General features: G+C 33.3%; 1 long non-coding RNA gene across 1 annotated transcript; it reads right to left on the bottom strand.

The window, feature by feature from the left end:
- Positions 1-709: 709 nt before the first annotated feature.
- LOC134229873 (uncharacterized) lies at positions 710-7840 on the bottom strand. Its single transcript, XR_009984245.1, has 3 exons — positions 7559-7840; positions 2789-2864; positions 710-1577 (listed from the first exon to the last, which is right to left on the bottom strand). It is a non-coding gene; the product is annotated as an uncharacterized LOC134229873 (long non-coding RNA).
- Between the last annotated feature and the right edge of the window lie 6901 nt (positions 7841-14741).

The raw sequence follows: 14741 nt of genomic DNA, 5'->3' as shown, positions 1-14741 counted from the left end.
GACAATACCCACCCAACTCACCTCTTGGATATCTACATCCCACCCAACAGGTAATGGACACTTGTCCAATTCTTCTTGGGTTTCTTGAATTGTTTCATCAGAATACCACCCAACAGGTAATGGACACCTGTCCAACTCCTCTTGGATATCTACATCTCACCCAACAGGTAATGGACACTTGTCCAATTCTTCTTGGGTTTCTTGAATTGTTTCATCAGAATACCATCCAACAGGTAATGGACATCCGTCCAACTCCTCTTGGATATCTACATCCCACCCAACAGGCAATGGACACTTGTCTAATTCTTGGGTTTCTTGAGAATCCCCTCATCAGAATACTACCCAACATGTAATGGACACCTGTCCAATTCCTCTTGGATATCTTCATCCCTTCAATAGTATATAAACTAAAAGGTATTGGACATTCTTCTTGGGTTACTCAAATTTTTTTTCATAAGAAAGAAAACCCAATAGGTATTGGACATTGGTTCAACTCTTCTTGGATATTACATCCCAACATTAGAATAAAACCCAACAGGTGATGTTTACCTGTCCAATTCTTCTTGGGTTACTTATACCCTTCATTAAAATTGTCAAATTTGTCTTGGATATTTATACTCTTGCATTAGATTGCAAACCCAATAAGTATGACATTTACCTTCCCTAGTTGAATTCAAATTTATCTGCATAAGCATACATAAGTCCAAAACATATTTAATACTTTAATTCTAACATTCCACATCTCATTCAGTGTACACTTTACAAATGATAGGAAATATATAAGCATTTTGTGCCTAAACTATTTGGCTTTTAAAGAATTTTATAACCATGTTTGCAAAATTTAAATTTAAATATTGGAACTTGGAGCAAGTCATTACAGGTAGAGCAAGATGCTGAAAACCATATTGATAAATAGATCACACCCTTGATAAAATATTTGCCTTCAGTTGCTAAGATTGTGTTGTATTACATGTATATGGAAAATTTCTATAATCCTGTTTATTACAGATACATGTAAAATGCATATTTTCCCTGTAATAATAAAAATACTTCTGAGATGTAAAAGAATGGATTAAATAGTCACCGATGTTAAAAGATATTACATGATCTCATTAATCTGGTTTGGAAATCACAAACTTAGTTTTGAAGCCGATAAAACAGTGTCGCACCAGAAAACTCAGTTACAAGTACAATGAATGAATTCGTTGTATCAAAACTTTAAAATAATTGATGCACTATGTCCAAATCTTTTCGACAAATCGGGATAAAGATATTAAATCAAATCATCACTGTTATAAGTCTTAGAGCTAGAGAAAAGTCATTACATGCCCAAATTTTACATGTAAGACTTTGATCCTATATTTCAATAAATGTCAAAATGGTTTTATTTTTGTTTCTGTTCAATACTTTCTTCTTCAGGGTCTCTCATGGCCTATACTGTATGATACCTCCATTGACCCTGCTCTTTTATATTGCCATATGTTTATCCAGTAGCAGTGGTTATGCTCAGGCAATCTTTGAAATATTCCTCATTTCATGCATCTCCTTCAGTTCTGCCTCTGTCCATTTTATTCATTCTGCAATTAGATAAAGGCATTTCTTTGCCGTATAAAACATGTTTTTCTTGACTACAGCAAGATCACCCTTTATGTTGATCAAACCCAACCAAGAAGTAGAAGTATATTTCTTATTCAGAAATATGTATTGATAAATAAAATGGAAGAAAAACTAAATTCTATCAACTCTTTTTTTTTCTTCTATGTCTAACTGCATCTTCATCCTACCCCCCATCCGCCATAATTTTATCAAAATGGAATCATCATTCAACACACAAAACGATGTTGCATATTAATTAGACAGTATGTTAGTTTCTGATTGTTAAGAAGTAGATTTTAAAAAGATTTTACACCTATTCCTTGCAAATTTTAGACTTCTAATGTAACACTATCAGTACATTAGGGGTACATAATCTTCAAAAACATCTCTACACTTAATGATAAAGCTTTCACATTAGTATTGTTTTTAGCCCAATGGTTCTGCTAAAGAGGATTTAAAATTGACCCAAACCTTACTAACTGCTTTGAAATTATATTGACAGGGACAGAGACACACTTGACACTCCATCCCCCCTTCCTGGGGTATGCTTTGCACAAAATTTAATTAAAATTGACTAAGCTGGATAGAAGTTGAAAATATGAAAAATTACAGTCAAACAGATTATGAATAACTTTCAGCACATCAGACATGAAGTAGTGATCCTTAAATAAAATACACCTACAAGATGAAGCTGTTTTATTCCTTTGAAGTGATATCTAGTATTGTTTCTTTTCCTGTATGCCACCTCTATCAGAACAAAATGTTATACATGTATTAACATAACCTATGACCGTATAGTACCCCAGTATTTACTTTACAATTAATTAAGTTCTGGAACCAACCCTCAGATGCCCTTAAAACAAATGATTCTAAACTGGCAAAGGTAAAGGGCATCTGAAGAATTTAAAATAAAATGATAGTACAAACAAGCAAACAGTGTGCATGAAAATGTTGGCAAACACTAGAAAAAATACTAAGGTACTTTCTCAAACTTAACATGAATACTAAAGAGGTTTTATGTAGCTGTATTGCACATACCAAAAGCTTTCCTGCAGTTAAAGGTTGGTTGCCTAGTAGTTATGTAGTATGTACAAGTTTTTCCCTCTATCTCTTCTAATTTAAGAAGCGAAAATGTCTCTAAAAATCTTATGGTTGGCATGAAGTATTCCTGTTCATTTTACTGATTACTTACAATTGTCCTATTTCTGAGGGTCATCTTCTGATGGGTGTGTTCTCTGCAATGTTCACAATTGAAGTTCCTGTTTGACCTGTTACATATTGAAAATCCTCAATGAACATGATTATGGTTTTAATTTCCATTGTAATTATTGATTACTTTTATAAAACAAAAATCTAAAGCAATTTATTGTAACATAATACTTAGGAAAATATTTATGTAATATCAATGGAAAAAAGGAATCATTATCTCCAGTTATCCTAAAATCACAAGTAAGCATTAATCATATAAATTCACATACGTAAACCCATTAGCTTTTTGTGCTATTAAATCATAGTCATCGCTGTGCAATAAAGGAAATCAAGTACTAATCCACAGCTTTGTGGCAATAAAGTTACTATCCCCGAGTAAAAAGTGACAAGCCCAAATATAGAGGCAAAAATTAAAAAGTAACATTGAAAAAAAGTTCATCGTGAAAAAAGTCAGGGGCCCGTTTCATCAAAAGTCGTAAAGTTAAGCCTTAACTTAGGCGTACTTCCGGGGATTACGCCAAAATTTAGTCGGGCGTAATTTGCGTTTCACCAAGTGGCGTAAGTCTAGTCGTAAAAGATACGCTTAGTCACAGGACTAAGTCCTTGACAACGTTGCATTGCGCAGGCGCAAAAACATAAACATTGCCCAAAGCGTACAAACATGTATAAATTGTAGCACGTCAAAGTACAGAATAACACAAGTTATAGATAAATTAATACTTGCACTAATTGAAACATGCATGGGTTTATAGTGTTATGTAAGAGACATGCATCTTTTAAGAAACCAATTTTAGTTTTTTACAATATTTCAATAATAAAAGTCTAATAAATTGAAAGGATGAAAAGGACAGTACATGTACTTGTATTTCGGAATTAAGCAAAACTATTCATTTTGGAAATTTAATTACAGCCATACCCCCTCTTCCCGAAATTGATACAGGTTAATAACTTCGCCTTTGATAATAAATTTCATGATTCGATAAATACTGATTCTACTGACAAATACTAATAATTAAGTTTGAGACAGAATAAGATTTAAAAATTTTAATAAGAAATGTATATGCAAGCAAAAATAATGAAAACAAAATGCAAACGGTTTACATATGAACACATTTTGAGTCAAGAAATAAATTTTACACGTTTACTACTATGGTACATGTAAGATAATCCTCTCTGTATTTATTAATTTTTTGATTTCATTTTTTGAATTCAATTGATTCATAATTGTTCAGTTATAGAAAAAAATTCTTTACTATCTGCAGATTAAATGTGATGTACCGTTTTAAAAGTACGCAGAGAGAGAGAGAGAGAGAGAGAGAGAGAGAGAGAGAGAGAGAGAGAGAGAGAGAGAGAGAGAGAGAGAGGAGTGGAAAAATGACTACAAAGATATTCTTACAAAAATTCTCTGCTTGTGTGGTCTCTGTCTTTAAAATTTAGTTACAGCTACTCTTTATTTTGTTTTCATTAAAATGTAAGTAATGCAGGAAATCAAAAACATGTATATTTTCATCTTATATGTGCTTTATATGCGCTCAGATTATCTTATACTATGTAAGATTTGCTCTTTTAAACAAAATTATGAAAATTAAAGATGTCTTCTGCATCAATGTTTGTCTGAGAAAAAAAAAATTAGGAATAATTCATTCTTGAACTTAACTGTGTAATTATCACCGTCTTACATCGATATTATAAAAGCAATAATTTATTACCACTTTCAAAAATCTCTTATTGTCTATGAGACCCCAACCCCCTCCCTGGGTTGGGGTCTATGATTCGCCGGGAACATCACTTGTCCCAGATACCTAGGAAAATAATTACTTTCGTCCTTAACTAAGTAATCTGTACATTCAATGTTAATTAATCTGCAAATTCGGGAGATTCTGAACCCTCTCTCCGACCCCCTCTGGATCCACGCATGTGGACGAGAAGTAAATAAGAAATGGACTCTTCAAACATGACAAAAACTTGGTTTTAAGATGGATTATTTTTTTGAATTTTTTTTCTTAAATATAGAAAATTACATGAAAGATGATAACTATACTTTTGAAACCGATATTTTGTTTGTTGTTTTTTTTTTTATTTTTTTTTATTTTTGTTTTTCAGAAAATATGCTGTTGGAAAATATTTTTCAAAATAGACAGTTTTAATGGGTCTCTTTTTAGTAAATGAAAAAGAAACTAGAGGTACCGTAAGCAATGAGTTCAATAAAAGATATCCCCCCGCCTTCCATATAAATATAATGGCAGTGTCCATGTTTTGCTGTGGGAAACCCAAAATATGTGTCGGATCAAAAAGTACAATAAGGCACAATGGCAATATATAATAAAGATTCTGTGAAAATTTCACCAAATTTCAATCAGTGATATGAAAGGAGTTGCGGATAGAGATGGGTACCCCCAAAGCGTAACAGATGGACGGACGGACATCCCGATTACTAAATAGTATATACATGTACATATACATGTACCGTCCCGCTTTTCAAGCGGGGTGTAGAAATACAGTTATATATGTAAATTGATTTACAATACCTTAGACATACAATACCACAATCAAATGTGTATGAATGCATTGTCAAAACGTAAGAAATCTCTAATAAGACAATCTTTTCTTCTCAGCAGAAATTTATCAAAATATTATTTGAGTACGTTATTACTCAAATCAACTACGTCCCCAAGTAGTTGTAACAACACCCCCCTCCCCCTCTTCATAATATGTATAATTAAATAATGCATTGTTTGTATTTTAAATTCTTCTTAGAACCTTACTTTTTCTTTAGAACTCGCTAAAATTAATAAAAAGGCCTTATTTTAACTTTACGCCCTAACTTACGCCTACCCATGAGTAGACGTAAAATTTTGGCCTAAATTTAGTCAGGCGTAACGATACGCTCTTTAATGAAATGCAAATATTCGTGCTAGTCCCGACTTTACGCCGGCGTAGCGCTACGACTGGGCGTACGACCTTTGATGAAACGGGCCCCAGGGTATTAACTACAGATGATTCTTTTTAAAATTAAAGTTTAATTTAATTTTCGCTAGAAAAATTTAATCATATATAAATTAATGATTTAAAAAAATGAAAAAAAGATTTTAAATATTCCTTTTCTGGTCATTCACTAGTTCTAATTAAAACGAAGCAAAAATCATTTTGTTTTCATCTTGAATCATTTAAAGCCATATATGGCGTATGTACAATAAAAATTATTAGACTAAAATTATAAGAACTTATTATTGTATCATTACTTTATATAAACATGATAAAGATAGAAATTTTCCGTAAATTACAAAATCTAAGTCAATTGCGTTATAAAGATATCAAAATTTAATTTGGATTCTCGGAATTTTCTCCGACTTGGAAGAAAATACAAAAGATTTAAATAACACATTACAGAGAAGATAAAATCGTATTATTAGATAAAACGAGGTGTTCTCCGTGCTCCGAATTGTATGAAAAGCTTTAATTTAAATGTATTAACTATATTTCTTTACTTAATTTTGTATTTTTCAAAAATATATTTTTTGATCAGTTACGCCATATATGGCTTTAAAAAAACGCTACATAATTGCATGACACTTATCATTGAGCTGATTGAGTGAATGTATATAATTTAATAATGAGATATCTGTGAGGCATATATGTACAAGCAAATATTGCTATATTAAACAAAGGAAAGGGGGGAATTCAATTAGGAAATAAAAGATCGTTTTTAAGTAAATCAGTCTTGTAGTACTGCAAAATGGATGCAGTTGTGGAGATTTATGGATAATATGAGCATGCTGTCTGGAATATTTCCATATTAGGGAATTTAATAGCAAAAAAGAGTGAAAATACCGGTGGTGCTTTTCATGTATTACATGTGTATTTTAAAATTCCTAATAGCCCAAGGGGATTCCTCAGTGCAGAAAACCACTAGCCCCATCCTCAAAAATGGAAGCCCCGGGTGTAGCGCGATGCTAATTACACACCCATCATGTGAAATAGTTATAGTAGCCCTATATCAATTTCAGTATTGTTTTAAATTAATTAAAACAAATGACAAAAACAATAATTTATATCAATTTCAGTATTATTTTTTCCCAAAATGCAAATTGCTTTTTTATCCCTGAAAAAACATAAAGTTTTTTTCAAAAGTTTAAACAATTTTGACTTGCTCAATCCTAAAATGAAAAGACAGAAACAAGCATATTTTGACATTTAAAATTTTTTCAAAAATACAGACACTCAGTCAAAATCAAAGACAGAAAGAAGCACTGTTTTGACTGAAAGTTTTTCAGTAATACAATGAATCTCTTAAGTTACATATCAGATGAGATAAACTTACATACAATTATTTAGTTGTTGTCAATTATCCCATTTATCATCATCTCAGCTCACTTTGCGATTGTAATACTGTCTACATGAACCGATAATTTACAGCTGATTTATGAACACACGATTGTTAAAATTTTCATTTCCCTTTCCAATATACATTGTCAGAACATACTTAGTTGGTTATGATATAAAATTAAATAATAAACACTTTCGATTTATTAAAGATTATCTAACAATATACGATCATTTACTAAATACTTCTCGCCCTCAAGAGAGTTAAAAAGACAGAGAAAATTCAAAATACAAACAAGTGCAACTTAGGATTAATTGTTCCGATATATCTATTTTAATTTTGTGCACAATTGTTTTCAAAATTACATTAAAATCTATTTTCCTTAAACAAGAACCCAGCAATGGATAAATATTAATCGAATAAACTTACCTTTTCTCTTGTCAATCAGAAAATCTTGTTGACATTAAGTGTTTCTTAGTCGCCATATTTTTTTCCATGAAAACAAACGTTGTTATGATCAGGATCAACGGAAGTTGATTTTCGGAACTCTCGAGAATTTAGAGTTCCGAATGTAAAACTGAAACAACAAAACACGGTGCGTCCGTGAAAGCAACTTTTTTGGACACTTTTTTGGACAAATCGTCGTGTCCAAGTTTTGTTGGGTACTAACCTGCAAATACCCAATTAGGGTGTTTTAAGCATATTCAGCGACACTTCTTATTGGGTATACCCAATAAGCAAAAAGTACCCAATAAGTACAATCTTGGCATGAAAAATACCCAATAAATGCACTCTCGTAAACCTTCTTCACCGCCAAATTGAGTTTACGAGTAAAAATATAGTACGAACGCCAAGCCGCTGTTGAGAAAACAAAATTCCTTCAAACACCATAAGGAATAGTAAATCGAATATTTTTATCAAAATATTAAATTTTTAAATATTTTTCCTGGCTTCTTTGACTAATTATTTACAAAGCAATTCAAAAGTACCGAAAGGTTTTCACCAGGTATCCCTGTCTGCGTCATATTCTATAAATAAAAGTTGTACTATCAGGCTAACACAAATGCAGGGAACATCATTAATGACTTGATGCAAAAATCCCCGCTAAGGACACATCAGCGCAGAGTCGTTTGACCTTAATTAATCTTGCTGCATCGGTGTTTATTTACTTCTGTTTGTATATAAAACCGGTTACCCCGAAACGATACATGTGGAAAATATTTTACGCTGTTAATTTCTAGCTATATTTTATTTCATTTTTAAAACTTCTTAATATTATACATGCCATTGAGATATTTTTGTGTGTAACATATCCTCTAAACGTCTGAACTTGATTTTAAACTGTCACCACGGTCCTTAATTGTTTATTACCCTGTAAATGAGCCCGGCTTTCAGTACTTCTGAGTAATTTGATTGTTTATACATACTGATGAGCTGTATGGCTTAAAGTTATTGAATAAAGAATTATGTATTAAATAATGGTCGCCCGGAAATTTTGTTATACTCTGATTTTACTCCATTTGAATTATGGGTAAATATCGGATCTCCCATGGTTTTAGTTGGATATGATTTTTATCCAACGAGTTGTGTGATGTTTATGTTTAAAAACACACAACGAGTCTACTTCCACGTGTTAAAGGGGTAAACATGGGATAAGAAAAAATATATACCAATGTATAACAAGAGGCCCATGGGCCACATCGCTCACCTGAGCACCAAGGGTAGGACTAGTATAAAATGGCTTTTTATTGTAAAGTTTAAATCCAAAAGTAGTCCCATTACCAATCATGGATTTGCTATTTTTTAGAAAATGATTGAGAAGAAGATTTTTAAAGAATTTTCCTATATATTTCTATGTAAAACTTTGGTCGGCCATTTTGGCCCCGCCCTACCCCGGGGGGTCATGATTTGAACAAACTTGAATCTACATTACCTGAGCATGCTTCCATATATATATGATGAATTATGGCTTTGTCATTCTTGAGAAGAAGATTTTTAAAGAATTTTCCTATATATTTCTATGTAAAACTTTGGTCGGCCATTTTGGCCCCGCTCTACCCCCGGGGGTCATGATTTTGAACAAACTTGAATCTACCTGAGGATGCTTCCATATATATATGATGAATTATGGCTTTGTCATTCTTGAGAAGAAGATTTTTAAAGAATTTTTCTATATATTTCTATGTAAAACATTGGTCGGCCATTTTGGCCCCGCCCTACCGCCGGGGGTCATGATTTGAACAAACTTGAATCTACACTACCTGAGCATGCTTCCATATAAATGTGATGAATTATGGCTTTGACATTCTTGAGAAGAAGATTTTTAAAGAATTTTCCTATATATTTCTATGTAAAACTTTGGTCGGCCATTTTGGCCCCGCCCTACCCCCGGGGGTCATGATTTGAACAAACTTGAATCTACACTACCTGAGCATGTTCCCATGTAAATATGATGAATTATGGCTTTGTCATTCTTGAGAAGAAGATTTTTAAAGAATTTTCCTATATATTTCTATGTAAAACTTTGGTCGGCCATTTTGGCCCCGCCCTTACCCGGGGGGTCATGATTTGAACAAACTTGACCATATAATTAAGATGAATTATGGCTTTGACATTCGTGAGAAGAAGATTTTTAAAGAATTTTCCTATATATTTCTATGTAAAACTTTGGTCGGCCATTTTGGCCCCGCCCTACCCCCGGGGGTCATGATTTGAACAAACTTGAATCTACACTACCTGAGGATGTTTCCCCATAAGTTTCATCTTTCCTGGCACAGTGGTTCTTGAGAAGAAGATTTTTAAAATATACCACTAAATTTTCATTAATTCCCAATTATCTCCTCTTGAATAAGGGTGTGGCCCTTCATTTGAACAAACTTGAATCCCCTTCACCCAAGGATACTTTGTGGCAAGTTTGGTTGAAATTGGCCCAGCGGTTCTTGAGAAGAAGTCGAAAATGTGAAAAGTTTACAGACAGACAGACGGACAGACGGACGCCGGACAAAATGTGATCAGAAAAGCTCACTTGAGCCTTCGGCTCAGGTGAGATAAAAAGTCTTGGACATATTGTTTTCATCGCTATTGTTTAACAGGTTTTCCAGTCTGGAAAAGAGTTCTCCATAGCACTACAATGAATTTTAGATGATGTTCGCTGCTCCGCCTTGACGTCAAAATCCATTTTGCCGTCGTTTTTAGATTTTCTTTACCACGCTTAAATTTGTTTCATTATCTCCTTATTTCTGTTCAAAATTACGACTAACTTGCATAAATAAAGTTAGAATAAATATGATTGAAAAAATAAAAAATGAAAATCACAAGTTACATACATCAGCTGAATTAATTTCTTTCTTACTATGGGTTCACCGGCTGTTTGAACGTTGTTATTACACATTTTCAATACAAGTATCCCATTTCGTGACTGCGCCAGGTACCCTAGCTACCATGGACACATTGAAATACCATTGAAAAGACGAAATATAATATTTCCTATATATTTCTTGCTTTTATTAATGCCTAGTGCATGTTTGTCCAACAGATATGCAGTTTTTATTGAAAAATTATTAAAAAGAAAAATATATACAGTGTCTCAATAATTTCCGAACAGCCCTCGTAATAATAGCTCTAAAACTCTCATTATTTTTTCTTCACTGTGCACTCTGCTAACATATGTGAACAAGAGGCCCATGGGCCACATCGCTCACCCGAGCACTGTAGCTAGGAAAATGTAGAAATTGGTTTATTATTGAATAGATTAAATCCAAAAGTAGTCCCAAAACCAATCATGGCTTTGCAATTCTTGATAAGATCTTGATAAGATGATTTTTTTTAAAAATATCCTATATATTTCTATGTAAAACTTTGGTCGGCCATTGTGGCCCCGCCCTACCCTCAGGGGTCATGATTTGAGCAAACTTGAATCTAAACTACCTGAAGATGCTTACATATAAATATGATCAAATATGGCTTTATTAATCTTGAGAAGAAGATTTTTAAAGAATTTTCCTATATATTTAAATGTAAAACTTTGGTCGGCCATTGTGGCCCCGCCCTACCCCCGGGGGTCATGATTTGTACAAACTTGAATCTTCACTACCTGAGGATGCTTCCAAATAAAAATGATCAATTATGTCTGTGTTTTTCTTGAGAAGAAGATTTTTAAAGATTTTTCCTATATATTTCTATGTAAAACTTTGGTCGGCTATTGCGGCCCCGCCCTCCCCCAGGGGGTCATGATTAAAACAAACTTGAATCTACACTACCTGAGGGTTCTTCCATATAAATATGATCAATTATGGCTTTGTAATTCTTGAGAAGAAGATTTTTAAAGAATTTTCCTATATATTTCAATGTAAAACTTTGGTCGGCCATTGCGGCCCCGCCCTACCCCCGGGGGTCATGATTTGAACAAATTTGAATCTTTACTACCTGAGGATGTTTCCCCATAAGTTTCATCTTTCCTTGCAAAGTGGTTCTTGAGAAGAAGATTTTTAAAACATACCACCAAATTTTCATTAATTCCTAATTATCTCCCTTTGAATGAGGGCGTGACCCTTCATTTGAAGAATCTTGAATCCCCTTTACGCAAGGATGCTTTGTGGCAAGTTTGGTTGAAATTGGCCCAGTGGTTCTTGAGAAGTCGAAAATGTGAAAAGTTTACAACGACAACGACGACAAACAACGGACAAATTGTGATCAGAAAAGCTCACTTGAGCCTTTGGCTCAGGTGAGCTAAAAGTAGTACCCCCTGTAGCGGTGTCTTATCCTATATGTGCCACAGAAAGATCTAACAGCATTCAACGCAAAGGGCAAACATATTGAAATACAACATAGTGACTTCAAAAAATTTTAATGAAACAGATTTTTCGTTTGATTTAAACAATGCAAATGAATTAATTCTACTAAAAAACCTTAAATGACATTTTAAATCTTTTTAAATGATATTTTCAATGCTATAATCAATGAGCATGCAAAAGTAAAAACTAGAATATAAAGCTTAAAATTTTTGTCGTTTCGGGGTTTTATATACCAACAACAGTTAATAAACAATGCAGCAAGATTATTTAAGGTCAAACGATTATGCACATATATGTGTCCCCAGCGGGGAGTTTTGCATCAAAGCGTACATCAAGTCATTAATGATGTTTCCTGCATTTGTGATAACCTGATACAGTGATAGTACAACCTTTATTTATAGAGTACGACGCAGACATGGATACCTGATAAATACCTTTCGCATATTTTAAGCAATTGATTAATCGTCGAAGACGATAGAAGGTATTTTATTATAATTATTTTGCGACAATTTCAGATAAATTTTAAAGTCTATTAAATATTCATTGTTTTTATTGCCTCAGAGGTGATTGCGCAAACGTAATATATTCTTACTCGTAGTTTTAATTTGGTGGTGATGAAGCAGCATTTCCGGTTGAACACCGTCGCAAAAGCCGGGCATTGCTCTACGAGCGATGAACCCCGGGCTAACACACCCCTACTAATGTTATTGTGATTTAAATTCAAGACACGTGGTTTAGGTTGACCTATTCAAAGGTAGTAGGGTAGAACCGGTTTTATAAATAAAAATGGCAGTAAACATGATATTGCTATAGCCTGTTACTTTGAAAACATGTCCTGTAATAAATGTTTCCAGATCTTTCTGAAAGACTTTCATGATTTTCAAAAGAAAGAGGGTGGCTAAAAGAGGGGTGTTCAAATAACAATATCTTTTCGGTGAAAATTAGAGTTCGCTAGTGACCGATTCGCTGCATCGTAAAAAATGTGTATTATCATCTACACCAGTCTGACAAACCTTTGTTTGCCTTATATGGCTATTGTTATAAATGCGCACAGAGAATCGTTCCACGAGCAAGTGACCAATCGTTGAATAAATAGCAACGTTTACGCCAAATGCATGTTTACATTTTACTTCGAACACGTAGCTCAGGTCAATCTAGGATCATGTCAATGGACTGCAAAATAAAAAAAATGTTCTTACGAACAAAATACAATATAAGAAACCATGAAAGATATTACGGGCTTTAATGTTGTTATCTGAAAAGAAAATGTTTAATAAAATGTAGTATGTGTTTAGTTCAGAAAACCAGCGCTTCAAGGGTAAGGAACACGAGCAGCATTTGTTATGCATTTAAATGAACAAAACTTTGTTTACGTTCGTGATCACGTGTTCGGTCAGGGAATCCACCGGGCAATTGTATTCACCGATAGTACAACAAAGGGATTAATACAGACGCAAATCGCTTTTGCAGTACAGTATGACTTTCAGAGACCTAGACTTCCACCGTTTATATTAGAAATGAATCGTTTGTCATTATGAGCATGAAAATAGAATCTTTTAAAATGCTTTTCATTTATCGTAAGATTTTCCTTTTTTCAAGGGTAAAATTCCTGTAGTATTCGTACTAACCCATAATGCAATACTCATTCAGCTGATTGGTCTGTTAAAAGCATGCTGGTGCCTCATTTGCGAATCTGACGCCAAAAAATATAGTCCCAGTTTCCATGCAAAAAATATTTGTCCAAAAAGAAATGTAAATTCATGACTGCAGAAAACTGAATTATAGAGAATACTTATTTAAGTTTGAATGATTGTAACAGAAATCGTTGGATTGATGTACATTTCTACAGTCATTATCAGCTGATTCTAGGATGGTGAAAACTGAAACGCAACATATCTTTTCTGTTTACCATGGCTCCACGTGCTAGCCACTTCCTAGCCACATTTCCGTGAATATTTTACCCTATCTCGCTAAAGTCTCGCTATAACTCTCGCCAGAGCCACTGCCAGAGCTACTCTGAACTCATTGGGTTTTATAATTTGCAGAATACAGAAAAATAAAAGGTTCCGAACACATTAGTAGGGGTGTAACAACGCGTGTAAAATCAGAATTTCGCACTATATGAATATGGTTACATGTAACTCCACAAATAATGTTAGGAATTTATAAGATCAATTTCATAAAAAGGGAGACATGGAGAAGTTAAATTTTTGGAGGAACAAAGTCACATATTTTTTTCTTGCCAGACAGCTCTCACAAAACTAATTGATACTTGGCTGCATGCAATAAATGAAGGAAATTTTGTCGGCATTACTTATTTGGATTTTAGCAAAGCATTTGCTCTAAGACTTGTTAATCATGATATACTAATCAGAACACTACAATGCATTTTTATGGTAACGATATTTCATGCAATGAAACAACTTATAATCATGACCTCTATCAAATACAACTAAATCATACTACAGAGCTATCATCGCCAAAAATACAAATTGGATTTTAACTGCATTTACACGTTTTTTTTGTTTTTTTTTTTGTTTTTTTGTTTTTTTTTTTTTGAAAAATGAAGTTTTATGGTCTCTGGTTCTTCTCTCCATTTTTTGTACGAATATCATTTGTGTCTTTCATTAAATGTTAAAACATATATAGAGTTTAAAAATCAATGAGGGTTGGGATAGCATTTTTAAAAAAAGTTTTGTTTAAAAATTTTACACTTTATAACAAATGAATCATCTAGACTATTTTCAAGTAATTTTTCAGCACATCAAAACAAATATCGGTCTAACAGTATAAGTACCGGTATTGATCGAGAATTATTC

Source organism: Saccostrea cucullata, unplaced genomic scaffold, assembly GCF_032062105.1.
Source record: "Saccostrea cucullata isolate Sc308-1 unplaced genomic scaffold, CSIRO_AGI_Scuc_v1 ctg4291, whole genome shotgun sequence".
In the NCBI taxonomy this organism is placed as follows: domain Eukaryota; kingdom Metazoa; phylum Mollusca; class Bivalvia; order Ostreida; family Ostreidae; genus Saccostrea; species Saccostrea cuccullata.
The sequence above is the reverse complement of the archived record's forward strand: the minus strand, read 5'-3'. Positions and strand labels throughout refer to the sequence as shown.